This window comes from Neopelma chrysocephalum, unplaced genomic scaffold (genome assembly GCF_003984885.1).
Source record: "Neopelma chrysocephalum unplaced genomic scaffold, ASM398488v2 Primary Assembly neopelma1_257, whole genome shotgun sequence".
Lineage (NCBI taxonomy): Eukaryota > Metazoa > Chordata > Aves > Passeriformes > Pipridae > Neopelma > Neopelma chrysocephalum.
Genome location: NW_020897919.1, coordinates 673,601 through 686,710, shown reverse-complemented (window position 1 = coordinate 686,710; position 13,110 = coordinate 673,601).

Here is a 13,110-nt window from a genome sequence, read left to right as displayed (position 1 = left end):
GACACCCTCTGTCTCCCCATCCAGTTCATAAAGGACTTTTCTGCTGGTTCTCGGCAACGGGGCAGCAGGAATGAGGCAGGAATGCCGCCGGCTCCTCATGGTTTATGTGGCTGCAAAGCGCCCCCGGGATGGGGATCAGATGCCCCCTGGACGTGTTTATTGTAGGAGGGGAAATGAGCAATAAATAAAGGCAAGTGGGCAGAAGAAAACTGGGACCCTCTGGGACTCTTGTGTCTGTAGGGTCAGAATCAAAGGGAGGCTTGATTTGCTCCTATAATTTAACCCGGCCCCCAGGCTCCTCTGTGGGAGCAAGGACAAGGACGTGCTAATCCCAGTGCCCATAATTTAACGGAGATATACTGTACTTACACCAGGCATTTGGAGCCTGGATGGGCCCTCTGGGTCCTCCCGCTCGGAGCTGGCTCTGGGAGGCTCATCAGGAGCAGATTTTGGTGTTTTTTGGGAGCGTTTGGTGCCTGGGTGGGGTTTGTGCCCAGGGCTGTGTGAGTAGAAGGGTTTAGGGTGTGTTTTTGCCATCGAGATGGGGATTTTTTCAGCCACATCTCCAGGGATGGGTCCCCTCATCCGACCCCAGTGGGACTGAGCTTGGCCATGTGAGGGGATATGAGGCTTCTCTTCCCATTCACCCCGTTCTTCCCAATCCCTGCCGAGCCTGGGGCTGCTCCAACCCTCCATCCCTGTTGAACAGGCCCTTGGTGAGGAGGTTAATGGGATTACCCGGCGGTTAAGTGGTGTGTGTGTGTGTGGGTAAATGCAGTGCTGGATGAGGTCCTAAAGACTTCTGGGAAGGACAGGGAAAATCCCCCTGGGTGAGGTGCCACCCCCAAGCCCCATCCCAGGGCTGGCAGACCCATTTTTCACCCCCATGGGGTTGGCAGAGGCGCTTTGTCCTCCCTCCAAACCACCCACTTGCCTTGTTCCTAAGATACTTCCCCCCTCACCAGGGATTGTTCTTCCCACGGAGGAAAAAAAAAGAAAAAAAAAAACCAACCCAGTGGTTTGGGTTTGGGGTTTTCAATAATCTGGGATGGCAGAGCAAGCCAATAAATTCTCTGCTTGAAAGATGAAAGACTACAAAAAAAAAACCCCACAAACCCTCAACTAACAAAACCCTCGTGTGGTACCACAGGTGTCTGGTGCTTAACCAAACAGTCCCATCAAAGAGGGCACAACAAAGCGGCTCCTTTCCAGGGTAAAATGGGATTTTGGCCCTCAACGACCGAAAAAAAAAAAAAATTCCAGGCTGCTTTTTGTGTGTGTGTGTGCGCACAGATGCTTTTATCTAGTCCTGCTCTAATTCGGGCACAAGCAGGATCAAGGTGGGTTCCCATCGGTGCCCGGTGGCTTCCGAGAGGTTCCTGACCCCCAAAAAAACCCTGGCTGAGGCCAATAATTCCCTGCAGTGATCCGTAGGCATGGGCGTCACTGCATCCCGCCGCCCCGGGAGGGGTGGAAACGCCGGGAAAACACCAACCCCGGGCGATGGGAGCAATCAGGGACCCCGCTGAGGGGGTGTAAAAAGAAAAGGTTAAAGCAGGTGCTAATGGGGGAAATTAATAATGCCCAGAAGACGTTAAAGGTAAATATAATTGTAATTTAAACGTAATGGCTTGAAATATTGGCTTTTATGTGACAGCTGCTCTCTGAGCACCTGCTTTAGGCTCTTTAGTCACAACAGCAGTTTACAGGCGGCGGCTTTTGTTGTGTGGCACACACAAAAAAAAAATGAAATACCCCAATATTCCCATTGTCCTGGGGTCATTCCCTCCCAATTCCTTGCACGGGAGGGATTATCGGCGGTGCTTCGTCGCCCGGTGAGACAAATTAGCGCTGTTACGTCCTGATGTTGGACGAGAGGCATAAAGGGACGGGTTAAACACTCTGTTTTCCTTTTGGGATATACAGTGGGTTGTTTAGGATGTTCTCTGCCCCTGTTTTCTTTGCCTGGTGCCCCGACACCGATTCCGTGGTGCTGCCCCTGCTGCTCCTCCCCAGGGCAGTAAGAATTACGCCCTTCCAGCCTAGTTGTTGGGTTTTTTTTTCTTTTTTTAATTACGTCCTTTTAAAGGTCATTCCATCACTGGGTATTAGTTTTCCGTGGAGTCCTTGGGAGCAGCAAAGCATTTCCAAAGCAAACCCGACCCCGGGGAGCGGGGATGGGGGCGGTGGGTGCCCGGCACTGAGGTCTCCCGTGCCCTGGCTGCTTTTTCCCAGCGAGTTTTTTTGAATCCCTGGGAAAGCTTTGCCTCCTAATTTTGCGGGAGCACCGCGGAGCCAGGTGCAGGGGCTGGAATATTCCCCCAGCCGTGGTGATAATGGGAGTGGGGGGGGGCACAGTAAACCTTCACCTTAAAAGAGCTGTGGGATGGATAAGAGATGTGCCCGGGCTTTGTATTTACTTAAAGATTAGGGAAGAATTGGCTGGAACAGCGTGTTTTTCTGTTGACTGTGGAAACAAGCGTGGCCCTGGCCCGGGATCACCCGGCGGGGACGAGCCTGGCCCTGCCCGTGGAGCGAAATTCCCATTTTCCCGGGGGGAATGGCTGGCACAAGCCAGACCCAGGAGCCCGGTGGTGCCGGGGAGGGGGGTGATGGTGGTGACTGGGAGACCCGCTCGGCTCTTTTGTGACTCCGGGACGCTTCCAAAAAGGGAAGGGGCGCACAAACACGGGAGGCAAACGTGGCTTAGGCTGGTGAGAGAAAATTCAAACAATATTAGACTCCAAAAGTCAACATCAGACACACTCCTCCTAAGGACCTCCAAACAAACAGAGTTCCTCTGCACACACATTAACAAACACGCCCCGGGCGATGATGGTGATGGTGGTGATGATGATGATGGCTCCTTTCACCTCTTCATCGCCTCCGCCTTCTCCCCGGCCCTTGTGGCGCTGATGGGGGTTCCCGGCGCTGGGGAAGCTGTTTGGGGGGGGGGGGGCGGGGGGTCGTGCTCCTCCGCCCACCCGTCTTGGCTGTGCTCAGCTATTCACGGGACGGGCAGACAGTTATCCCAGCCCGTATCCCATGTTTTGGCAGGAGCCTGACGGGTGGGAGACGCCTCGGGCGCAGCTCGAGGGTCTGTTTTCCCGTGGCTTCGCGCCATCCTTGAGGATGGGAGACCCGGCCATAAAACACCCATTTTCCTCGGACCCGGCCATAAAACACCCATTTTCCCCGGGCCCCGCCGCTTAAGGAATTCATTCTTTCGGGAAGATGGTCTCTGAAAACCTGCCTTTAGACGTCGAATGATGAGCCCGGCATTTTGGGAGAAGGAAAAGCGCAGGGAGCCCTCGGGCTCCGGCGCCGCTGCCGCCCCCCCCTCCCGCGTTTCGCCCCGAAGGTGTGGAAGCGATAGGAGAACTCCCCCCTCCCTAAAGAGCATCCTAATTGTCCTTGCCCCCTGCAGTCGATAGCGCCCAGCCGGCGCATCCCGCCGCTCCCGCAGCCCCCGGTAATGCGCTGCTCTTCCCCGGGATCAAGGTATTAAGGTTTAGGTTATTTGTATTGATTTTATGTGCTGCCATGCTGTGTCAGTCACGCTCATATTTGTGGTTCACAAATTCCTCCTTTAAATGTCACAGCCGTTTCATCTCCCGCTGCCATCAATATTTCCAGCCTCGGGGGCTGCTTATTAACCCCCGGCGCCGCTTCCCGCCACGCTCCTCCTTTCCACACCCTTTTTTATTGCCAAAAAGAAAAAAAAGAAAAAGAAAAAAAAAAGCGCGGGGGTGGGGTGGAGGTGGAAATTAGAGTTGCTTCCCCGCAGAGGGGAGAAAAAAATCCCTCGGGAACACGCGTCTGTCTCCCCGCTGGCATCGCGTCTCTCCGTTAAAATTTTTTGGGCCCTCTAGTGGTTATAATGGCATTTTTGGACGAAATTCCGGCCTTTTCGGCCGCGGTTTCCTCCCCGGCGAAGCCCGCGGGGCTGTGTTTGGATACCGTGATTGCCGAGCGAGCGAGGGGAAAGGGAAGGGTGGAGATGGCTTCATCAGGAACCCGCTCTGCCCGGGGATTCCCTGCGAAAAGCGGGAGCGGGGGTTGGTACGTCATCCCGGGGAGTCCCGCGGATCCCTCCAAAGATAACCGGGATAATGACTGTATTTATTAGCCGGGCGTCGGATGTTCTTTGGGATCCTTTAACAAACAGCAAACATGTTTTCCCTTATTCCTGGGCAGGCGCTTACTTAAGCTTTTATTATATTTGGCCACGGGACGTTTGGTAAACTTACTGATGATATCAGCGAATGATTTTACAAACAGTAAAAGTTACACTATTGACACCTCCAAATTCGGGAGTATTTACACTGCGTGAGGTGCACACTTGCTCGGTGAGATTAACAAACATTACTCCAAAGGCTGTAGCCAAATCCACCGTGGTTGTTTATAAAACCTTTACAACTCATCAGCTTCTCCTCACACACTGGCACTGTTCAATTACCATCACTTTTCGAGAGCCTTAGCAAAACACCCCGTGCCCATGTAAATAGACAAATCTGAAACTCGCCGGGGCTGTTGGCTTTACATACTGTAGGTAATGTTTTCTTTTGCTCAAATTTGTTCTAGAAACTAATCACGCTCTGATAAAGCCATCTGCAAATATGGGAAAGATTGACATCCACATGTCAAAGTTTACACAGCCTGACCAAGTGTACATATAAGTGCGGGCGCCGCGAGGGCCCCGCCGCCGGGAATGCTGTGCCGGGGACACGGGAGGAGCCCCCCGGAGCCGCTCCCGTGGCCTGGAATGCGGCGGCTTCCCAGGGAGGGGGGTGGGAGCCGGGCTGTTCCAGTGCAAACAGCGGGTCTGGGCTAAGCCCAGTTGGGATGGGGATGTTCTGCTGCGTCCCCGACCCTGCTGAGGCATCAGGGACTTGGCCTTGGGATGCTCCTGGCCTTGGATGCTCTGGTCCTGTGACAGCTTCCCAGGGAGAGAAGTGAAAGTTGAGTTATTCCAGTGCAAACAGAGGGTCTTGGCTAAGCCCAGTTGGGATGGGGATGCTGTGCTGCATCCCTGGCTCTCCTGAGGTGTGAGGGACCTGGCTCTGGGATGCTCCCAGGCTGGGATGTTCCAGCCCTGGAATGCTCACTGCTGCCCCGGAAGTGCGGCTTTTCCAGGGAAGGAATTGCAAGCTGAGTTATTCCAGTGCAAACAGAGGGTCTTGGCTAAGCCCAGTTGGGATGGGGATGCTCTGCTGCATCCCTGACTCCACTGAGGTATCAGGGACCTGGCTCTGGGATGCTCCTGCTCCGGGATACTCCCAGACCAGGATGGTCCTGGACTGAGAGGCTCCCACAGCAGGATACCGTGGCTCTGGGGTGGTCCTACACTGGGATGCTCCCAGACTGAGATGGTCTTGCACTGGGATGCTCTTGGGCCAGGCTGCTCAGTCCCTGGGATGGTCCCACGCTCCTGCAGCAGAGCAGGCTGATCCTGCACCAGGCTCCATCTTCCACATCCCAGTCAGAGCAACTCCCTTCCCCAGGAGGGAAATAAAGCCCTTTTCTCCCAAGGTTTACCCCCCGGGCGTGTGTGGGAGCTGGCAGGATGCCTCCAGGAAGAGGGGTACGGCCGGGATGCCGCGATGGGCAGCGAGTGGGCACAGCCGTGCTGCCAACTGCTGTTCCCGCACGGCAACAGCCAAGGCAAAGCTTGGAAAAAGCCACAAGGCCAAGCTCAGCAAAAGGTTTTGACCCAAGCCTCGTGTCCCCGCCGCGGGGATCGTCAGGCTGGGTCCAAAGGCCGGATTCCCTTTGGCTCTGGGTCCAAAGGCTGGATTCCCTTTGGCTCTGGGTCCAAAGGCCGGATTCCCTTTGGCTCCGTGTTGCTCAACTGGGCTGTTGTTGACTCCCCCCCCAGGGCCGGAGCTCCGGAGCTGGAGCCGCCCCGGGCGCTGGCACCCGGCTCCCGAAACCCCAAATACAGCAGGAGCAAATAAATCACCGGCGTTTCAGTCCGTCGGGTCCCTAAAGAAAGGATTTAATGGACTTCTCGGCCTTCTTTCACTCCAATGGAGTGTCCTGCCCGCACGAGGCCGGACCTGGACATTTGCCTGACCGTCACAGTGAGGGAGCCAACTTGGAATATGTGCCGGGGGGGAGCTGGATAAAACCCAGGGCTGGTGGCCCGGGGCTCAAATCCTCATTTTTCAGGCTTTCAGGTCCTGAGGCAGGACCTGGGGAGACCAGAGTCACTGCTGATGCACATCCCAGCCGTGTCCTCTGCAGCCCCTGGGAGGTGGGGCTTGCTGTCGATCTGGGAACTTCTGATGGAAAAACGAGGATTTTTTTTGGAGTTGGAGGTGCAAGTACCACCCCCAGGGCAAGGAGGCTTTGGAGTTCCTCTCCTGTGTTTTTTCGTGGGATAGCAGAGCAGTGAGGCCAGGAAGAGCATTGTTCCAGGGTCCACTTGGTGCTGAGCTGAAAGACTGGGATCCTGGGCTGCTGCTTTTTCCATCCAGCTTTGCCTCTGGATTTGCAAGCTAACAGCCTCTTGGATGGACAGAGAGAGGGATAAATAGATATTAAAGCAAAATTCCTGCCCCTTACCTCTCCCACTGCAAAGAGGGCCTTGCCTGAAGGGAAAAACCATCCTCCAGAAGGACCTTTAATGGAATGAATGGATAAACCCAGGGGCTGCAGGGTCTGTGTGTCGGGTGTTTAAGGAGACTTGTTTGGAAGCCCAGTGGCCTCTCCCTGGTGTTGGGGCGGCACAGCTGAGGATGGCAGGATCCCAGCGGGAATAACGGGGTCCCAAAACGGGGATCCTGGTGGGAATGGTGGGGTCTTGGAAGGGATGGTGAGGGTCTGGCAGGGGTGGTGAGTTCTCTGCAGGAATGGAGGTGTCCTGGAGGGGATGGAGGGGTCTCAGCAGAGATATCCAGATCTCCGTGGGGAGATGGAGATCCCGCCAGGGGACGGAGGCTGCTGCAGAGGGGACAAACCATCCTCTGGAAGGACCTTTAGCAGAACAGACGGCTGAATCCGGGGGCTGCAGGTCCGTACGTGCCAGCGCTGGGTGTTTAAGGAGCCTTGTTTGGAGGCACGTCGGCATCAATCATTGTCGGCTGCTACTTGAAACGTGGTGCTGATGGAGCGGCGGGGAGCGGAGCTTTGTGCCGGCCCCGCAACATGCCGGGATTCAATTAGTCATGGTCAGAGGGTGGCATTATTATTCATACATTACTGATTGTTCCCAAAGTAAACAGGCGAGGATGGGGTCTGTGATCTCTCCGTGCCCTGAGCCAGGACACAAAGGGAAATGCGATGCAGAGCCCGGGGGTGGGAGGTTGTTTGCAAACTTCGCAGTCGGATCGTGCTGGGTTTCATCCTCCTCCCGGAGAAGCGGCGGGGCCGCGCATACAAAAAAGCCCGGCGACGTTTCACCCCGGTGGGTGAAACGTGAAATATAAACTTCTGTATTTTTTTTTATTAAAACCCCAAAGCCACATGCTCGCTTTGGGCAGCTTCGGCTATGCAAATACAGCCCCTGTCAGCGCCGAATATAACAGTGATGGACAGCTCGGCAATTAGCGGGGAATAAACCGTGCCACCAACGCGGCGGCATCATTTGCATGCTCACAAAATCGCCACCCCGGGCTGTAATGGCCTCGGCAGCCATCTGGTCACGGGCACAGCGCCGGGGAGAGCCGGGGCACGGAGCGGGGCCGAAGGGCTGGGGACACATTTCCGTCCCCGGCGCTACGGCAGGAACCTCCCCGGGCTGGATCGGAGGGAGCAGAGCTCCTGACGGGATCGCTAATTGCTTTACACCTCCCCGTCTGTCCCCCCCCCCCGCTCCGTGTGTCACCTCGGCTAATGGGGCGAGTTACCACCCAGGCTGCTCCCCCCGCCCGGCCCCGCGGGCAGCACCGGGATGCAAAGCCGGGGGAAAGCGGTGGGGAAGCTCGCGGGAGGTTGTAGCGCTGCTGGAGGCAAAGCTCCTGCCTGTCCGGATCACCGTCCACCTTCCCGGTGATGCTGCAGAGCGGAAAATATGGAATTATGTGGAGCTGGGACGGGCAGATGCAGAACAGCTGGTTGTTCTTCTGTTGTGTTGAAGTAGGAGGTATTAAAGTCTGGTATTAAAATAGGAGGTACTAAAATCTTGTATTAAAGTTGGAAGTACTGAAATTTTGGACTGTGATATGTGTGTTGGGAAGTCTGTTTTCCAACGTTCAGGCTCAGCTTGTTAAGGGATAAATGGGTTTCCAGCGTTGGAAACCACAGCACTTCCCACACGAGGTGAATGCAGAAGGGTTTGATAAGTCCTGAGGTGTTCGACCAGCTTCCAAGCTCCTCTTTAATCGTGGGATGGTTTGGGTTGGGAGGGACCTTAAAGCTCATCCAGTTCCAACCCATTCCCTGGGCAGGGACACCTCCCACTAGCCCAGGTTGCTCCAAGCCCCGTCCGACCTGGCCTTGGACACTTCCAGGGATGGGGCCTTCTCTTCTTAATCTTGGTACTTCAGAAGCATTAATGAAACATTTGGCTCAAATTGTCTTTTTTTGGGTGTGGAGAGCCTGAAATGCAATTGATATTTCTTCTTATTTTTAAAAAACCCACAACATAAATTGTAGGAATGTGTAGAAAATTAGTTTTTCTCCCTGGAAACAGCTCCCAGCTCCTCCTGCAGCGGGGATGTTCTTCTCCCAACCCCCTCCTCCAGCCACTCGTGTATTTACACACAGCTCGGAGTGTGATCCAAGGGAAAAGCCCTCTGGAGCTGTTACCTGGATGGCCAGGCAGCCACCCCGGGGTGGCTTTCCTTGGGAAAACTGGCTGGCCACAGTAAAAATGTGCTTCTTCCCAACTGTTGCCCCCCAGCAGCTGGATGGAAATAATTCCGGTGTGAGGGGGAAAGGTTCCTTGGGGCCGGATAAGGATGGAGCCGTCCAAGGAGCGCAGAGTGGAGGGAAGGGGCTGTGGTGGTTGGCTGTAAACACGGGATTGTTCAGCTTGGAAGGGACCTCCAAGGTCACCGGGCCCAGCTGCTCACCCGGCACCGTCTTCCGTGCTCAACCCCGGGATTATTGAGGTGGCAGCACCGAATCCTCCCCGAAGGAAAAACAACCACCTGACACTCCAACAAACTCCCGTTTTCCAACAAACTCCCATTTTCCCTTTTTTTTTTTTTCTTGTTTTAAAGGCCCATCTTCCCCATCTCATTGATATTCTCCCCCTGCCCCTACTCCTGTTCCAAAGGTAGCGCCGGGAGCAGCAGCCCGGGGGGGGGAGAGCTCCCGAAATGCCAGATGCGCTGCCTGGTGTCAGTCAGGGCGTTATTTTGCATAGGAGCAGGGGGCCGTTCTGGCCCCCTTGACAGCTTGATTTAAAGGCCGCCCTGGCTTGTGGGGGTTGACATGACAACTGTGGGATGTGTCGTAAATATCCCAGGAGTGGACAGGGATTGTGGGACCGGGCATTGTACGGGCGTGCGGCTTGAGCCGGCGGCAGGGGGGGTTTTGTGTTGGGGGGGCAAAGAAAGGGAGGAAGAAAGAAAAAGAAATAATAGTGATCATAAAAAAAAATAAGAGCGAGCTCCGTTTTTTTAGTTGATTTGATCTTTGGGGCGTGTTGGACCACACGGCATCTCCCGGTGATCCCGGATCCTATCGACATCAATTAGGTTGGAGAGGGACTTCTGACGAGGGCATGGAGTGATGGGACGAGGGGCACCGGCTTCACGCTGTCAGAGGGCAGGGATGGATGGGATATGGGGAGAGAATTCCTCCCTGGGAGGGTGGGGAGGCCCTGGCACAGGTTGCCTGGAGAAGCTGTGGCTGCCCCTGGATCCCTGGAAGTGTCCAAGGCCGGGCTGGATAATCCTTGGAGCAACCTGGGCTGGTGGAAGGTGCCCCTGCCCATGGCAGGGGGTGGAATAATGTGGGCTTTAAGCCTATTTCCAACCCCAAACAGCCTGGAATTCTGTGAAAATGCAATTTTCCACGGAGATGGTATTTGAGCAGTGAGTTGTACCAGAAGAGCAGGATTTCAGGATTTCCTGGACTCCTGGCATTGTTCTGGGGTAAAAAACAGAGCAATCTGTGCTTGGAGAAATCCCTCAGCCATCGTCTTGAACCCCGAACAGTTCCAAGGCCTTTTCCCAGCTGGCACAGGGAGGGTGATGCTGCCACCCTTCATTGTCCCCAGGACTGGAGTTTATAAAGCAGCACACACAGGTTGAGTTTTGTTTCAAATTGAAATGAGACATTATTGAAACAAAGGAAAAGTTTCCTCTGCTCCCCCCCCCCCTTTCCCTCCTGCTATTATATGCAGCAAGACAAATGATGGGGAAAAGCTCCTTCCCACTTTTTTTCCCTTTTCTCTTTTTTTTTTTCTTTTCTTCCCCCTTTTGTAATTTTGAAAAAAAAAAGGAGCCCGACTTGAAAGGAAGATGAGCCAGAGCAGCGAGGGAACAAAACCCCCCCCTGTCAGCGGCTCCATCGCGGGGATTTTAAACCCTTAAACGCCCCGGGGTTGCGAGGGAACAACCTCTGTCATTCCCAAACTGGAGGTAGCTGTGGAAAGGAGGGAGAAAAAAAGGGGGAAATAATGTCAATTCCTATATATGAAGCTCCAAAGGCAAAAAGGGGAGCTTAGACCTCGGGTTTATTTTTGAGGCTTGAAGCAGTTTGTTCTGGGGAGGGCGTGTGCTGCCGGTCCCTGGAGCTGGGAGGTTCAAGGCCGGGTTGGACAGGGCTTGGAGCGACCTGGTCTGGTGGGAGGTGTGTCTGGAGCTGGATGAGCTCTCTGGTCACCTCTGCACGGGCTGGGTGGTGGAGCACAGGGGCCGGGACTCCCATCCCAGAGGACTGGCAGCCATCAGAAATGCAACAGCGCTCCTTCCCTTCCCTTCCTGGACACGCCGGGAGAAATGTCTTGATTAGTTTTGTTTGCCTGTTTGCTCGGGCTGTTTGTTTGTTGATGTGTGGTTTGTTGTGTGTTTGTGGTGTGTGCCGAGGCTTTTATTGACCCGACGCATCGGTGGGGTTGTGGGGAGGCCTGGAGCGGGAGAGGCAGCTCTGGGATTCATGGATAATATGGCATTTCCATTCCCCGACGGGGGTCACGGCAATATTAGTTCCCACTGGGATGTGCTTCGTGCAGGGAGCAGAGGGAAACCCTTCCCCAAAACGTGGGCAGACCCACTGCCGGGGTGAGGGGATGAGTCTCATCCCGTGGCAGGCGATGGGATCATAGGGAATGTCTCCTTCTGGGAACAGCCTGAGACAATCCACGATCACCGATGCCGTTGATGTCATTGTCCCTGCAGGAATGTCAGGCTCAGTGACCGTGGTCCAGGGGACAAGCTGTGTGCTGGGCAGCCAGGTTCTGTCCCCCTGGAAGCTCCCCTCTGTCCCAGGAAAGCTTGGCTCTATCCCCCAGTCCCCCCTAACCGTGCCAGGGGGGTTGCTCCGGGCTCTGCTCCAGGAGCACTTTGCCTTTCATTTACTTTCTGGGTCCTGAAACTCACACGTATTTATCTTTTTTTTTTTTTTTTTTTTGAAGATTTCAGACTTACTAAACCAGTCCGGGGCTTTTTTTGCTTTGAGGTTTGCCTGGAGGTTTTTAATCCCTGGGCGCAGGGAAAGGACACCGTGGCAGGACAGGGAAAAGGTGACTTTAGTTGTCACCTGGTGGGGCAGCTGGGAAGGGGACACCAGGAGGGGTGTTTCCAAACCCCGGCTTTCCCTGGACAAACAGCTCCTTTCCCTCTCTGCCCGCAACCCATAAACCCAAGATTTATGCCCAGTTTGTGATTTGGCTCCTTCCACTCTTGGCTCCCTTAAATTGGGGCTGGCAGCAGGGGCAGGAAAACCAGCCCCAAACCTCTGCCCGGCACCAGAAATCCGACCACAGCAACACCGGAGAGCTCAAAGATAAAACCAAATCAACCTAAATCCGTCCTGCTGGGTCCCTCCTGATTTACAGGGGCTCGAGCAACAAACATAAATGAAACATTGTCCTTGGTGCAAGCGTCTGGGATCCAGGTGGGAGCGGGAGCTCCGCACCGATGGCAACATCTGCAGCTGCCCCAGACAGACAGACAGACAGACAGACAGACAGACAGATAGCCTGATGTGAATTATTTAACACAGAGTGCCGTGACCTCTATTAACAAAGGGAGATGCTTCCAGACCTGCGGGCAGCACCCTGGGAAGCAGCTGGATCCAAATCAATCTAATTGAAGACGGGGCTGAATTTATTATATGGGAGCGGGCGGAGAGGATCCTGTTGAGGACACGGGGCTGGGGGGAGATGCCGGTACAGTATAAACTCCTTCCAGCCCAGCTGGAAAAAAAATCGCGGCCGGGAATTGTGTTGGAAGCAAAAAAATCCCGTCGGACGAGCGTGTCCTGACACATGTGCCACGGGCAGGGGTTGCTCCGCGCCGCAAAAATTAAATTATCTCGAAATTTCCCCTCGGTTTTTTTCCTCTCCCTCTTTTTCTTTTATTTTTTTTTTTCTCCCTCTCCTTTTTCTTTCCCCTTCCTCCGCAATCAAAAGAAAGAACTGAAAGAAACGTGCACTTCAAGGCTTTAAATCTGAAACTTCCTAATCCCCTGAAGTCCACACTAGACTTCTTGCCTCCATGGAAACCCCAAAGCATTCATCCAAGTGATTGGCCTCCAATGAATTTTAGATAAGACAGAATGGAACGGAATTGATGTGATTTTAATGCAGAAGAAAGCGGTGGAAGGGAGGTCCACTTGGTTCATATTTGAATAAAGCAAACATGCCAGACAAAAGGCTGACAGCTGTAAATGACATTGTCAGTACAAAAATTATCAGCCAGTTTACAATCTGTTTGCTTATGTTGAACAAACAGAATGTGTGTGGCATCCCTTGGCTTCATGAATGGCAGAAATACTTCCAGGCTCCGGAGAGAGGCAGATATCTGTTCCCTCCCAGCCCTCCCACTCCAAGAGATCCATTTGACAGCCGAGCTGAAAAGGAAAATTCCCCCCCTTTTTTTTTTTTCCTCCCCCTCCTCCTCCAGCTTTTTTGCCTTTAAATTTATTTATTTTAATTTTTTTTATTTTTTTTTTTAGCCTTTGTTTTTCTCTCTCTCTCCTCTTTCTTTGCTT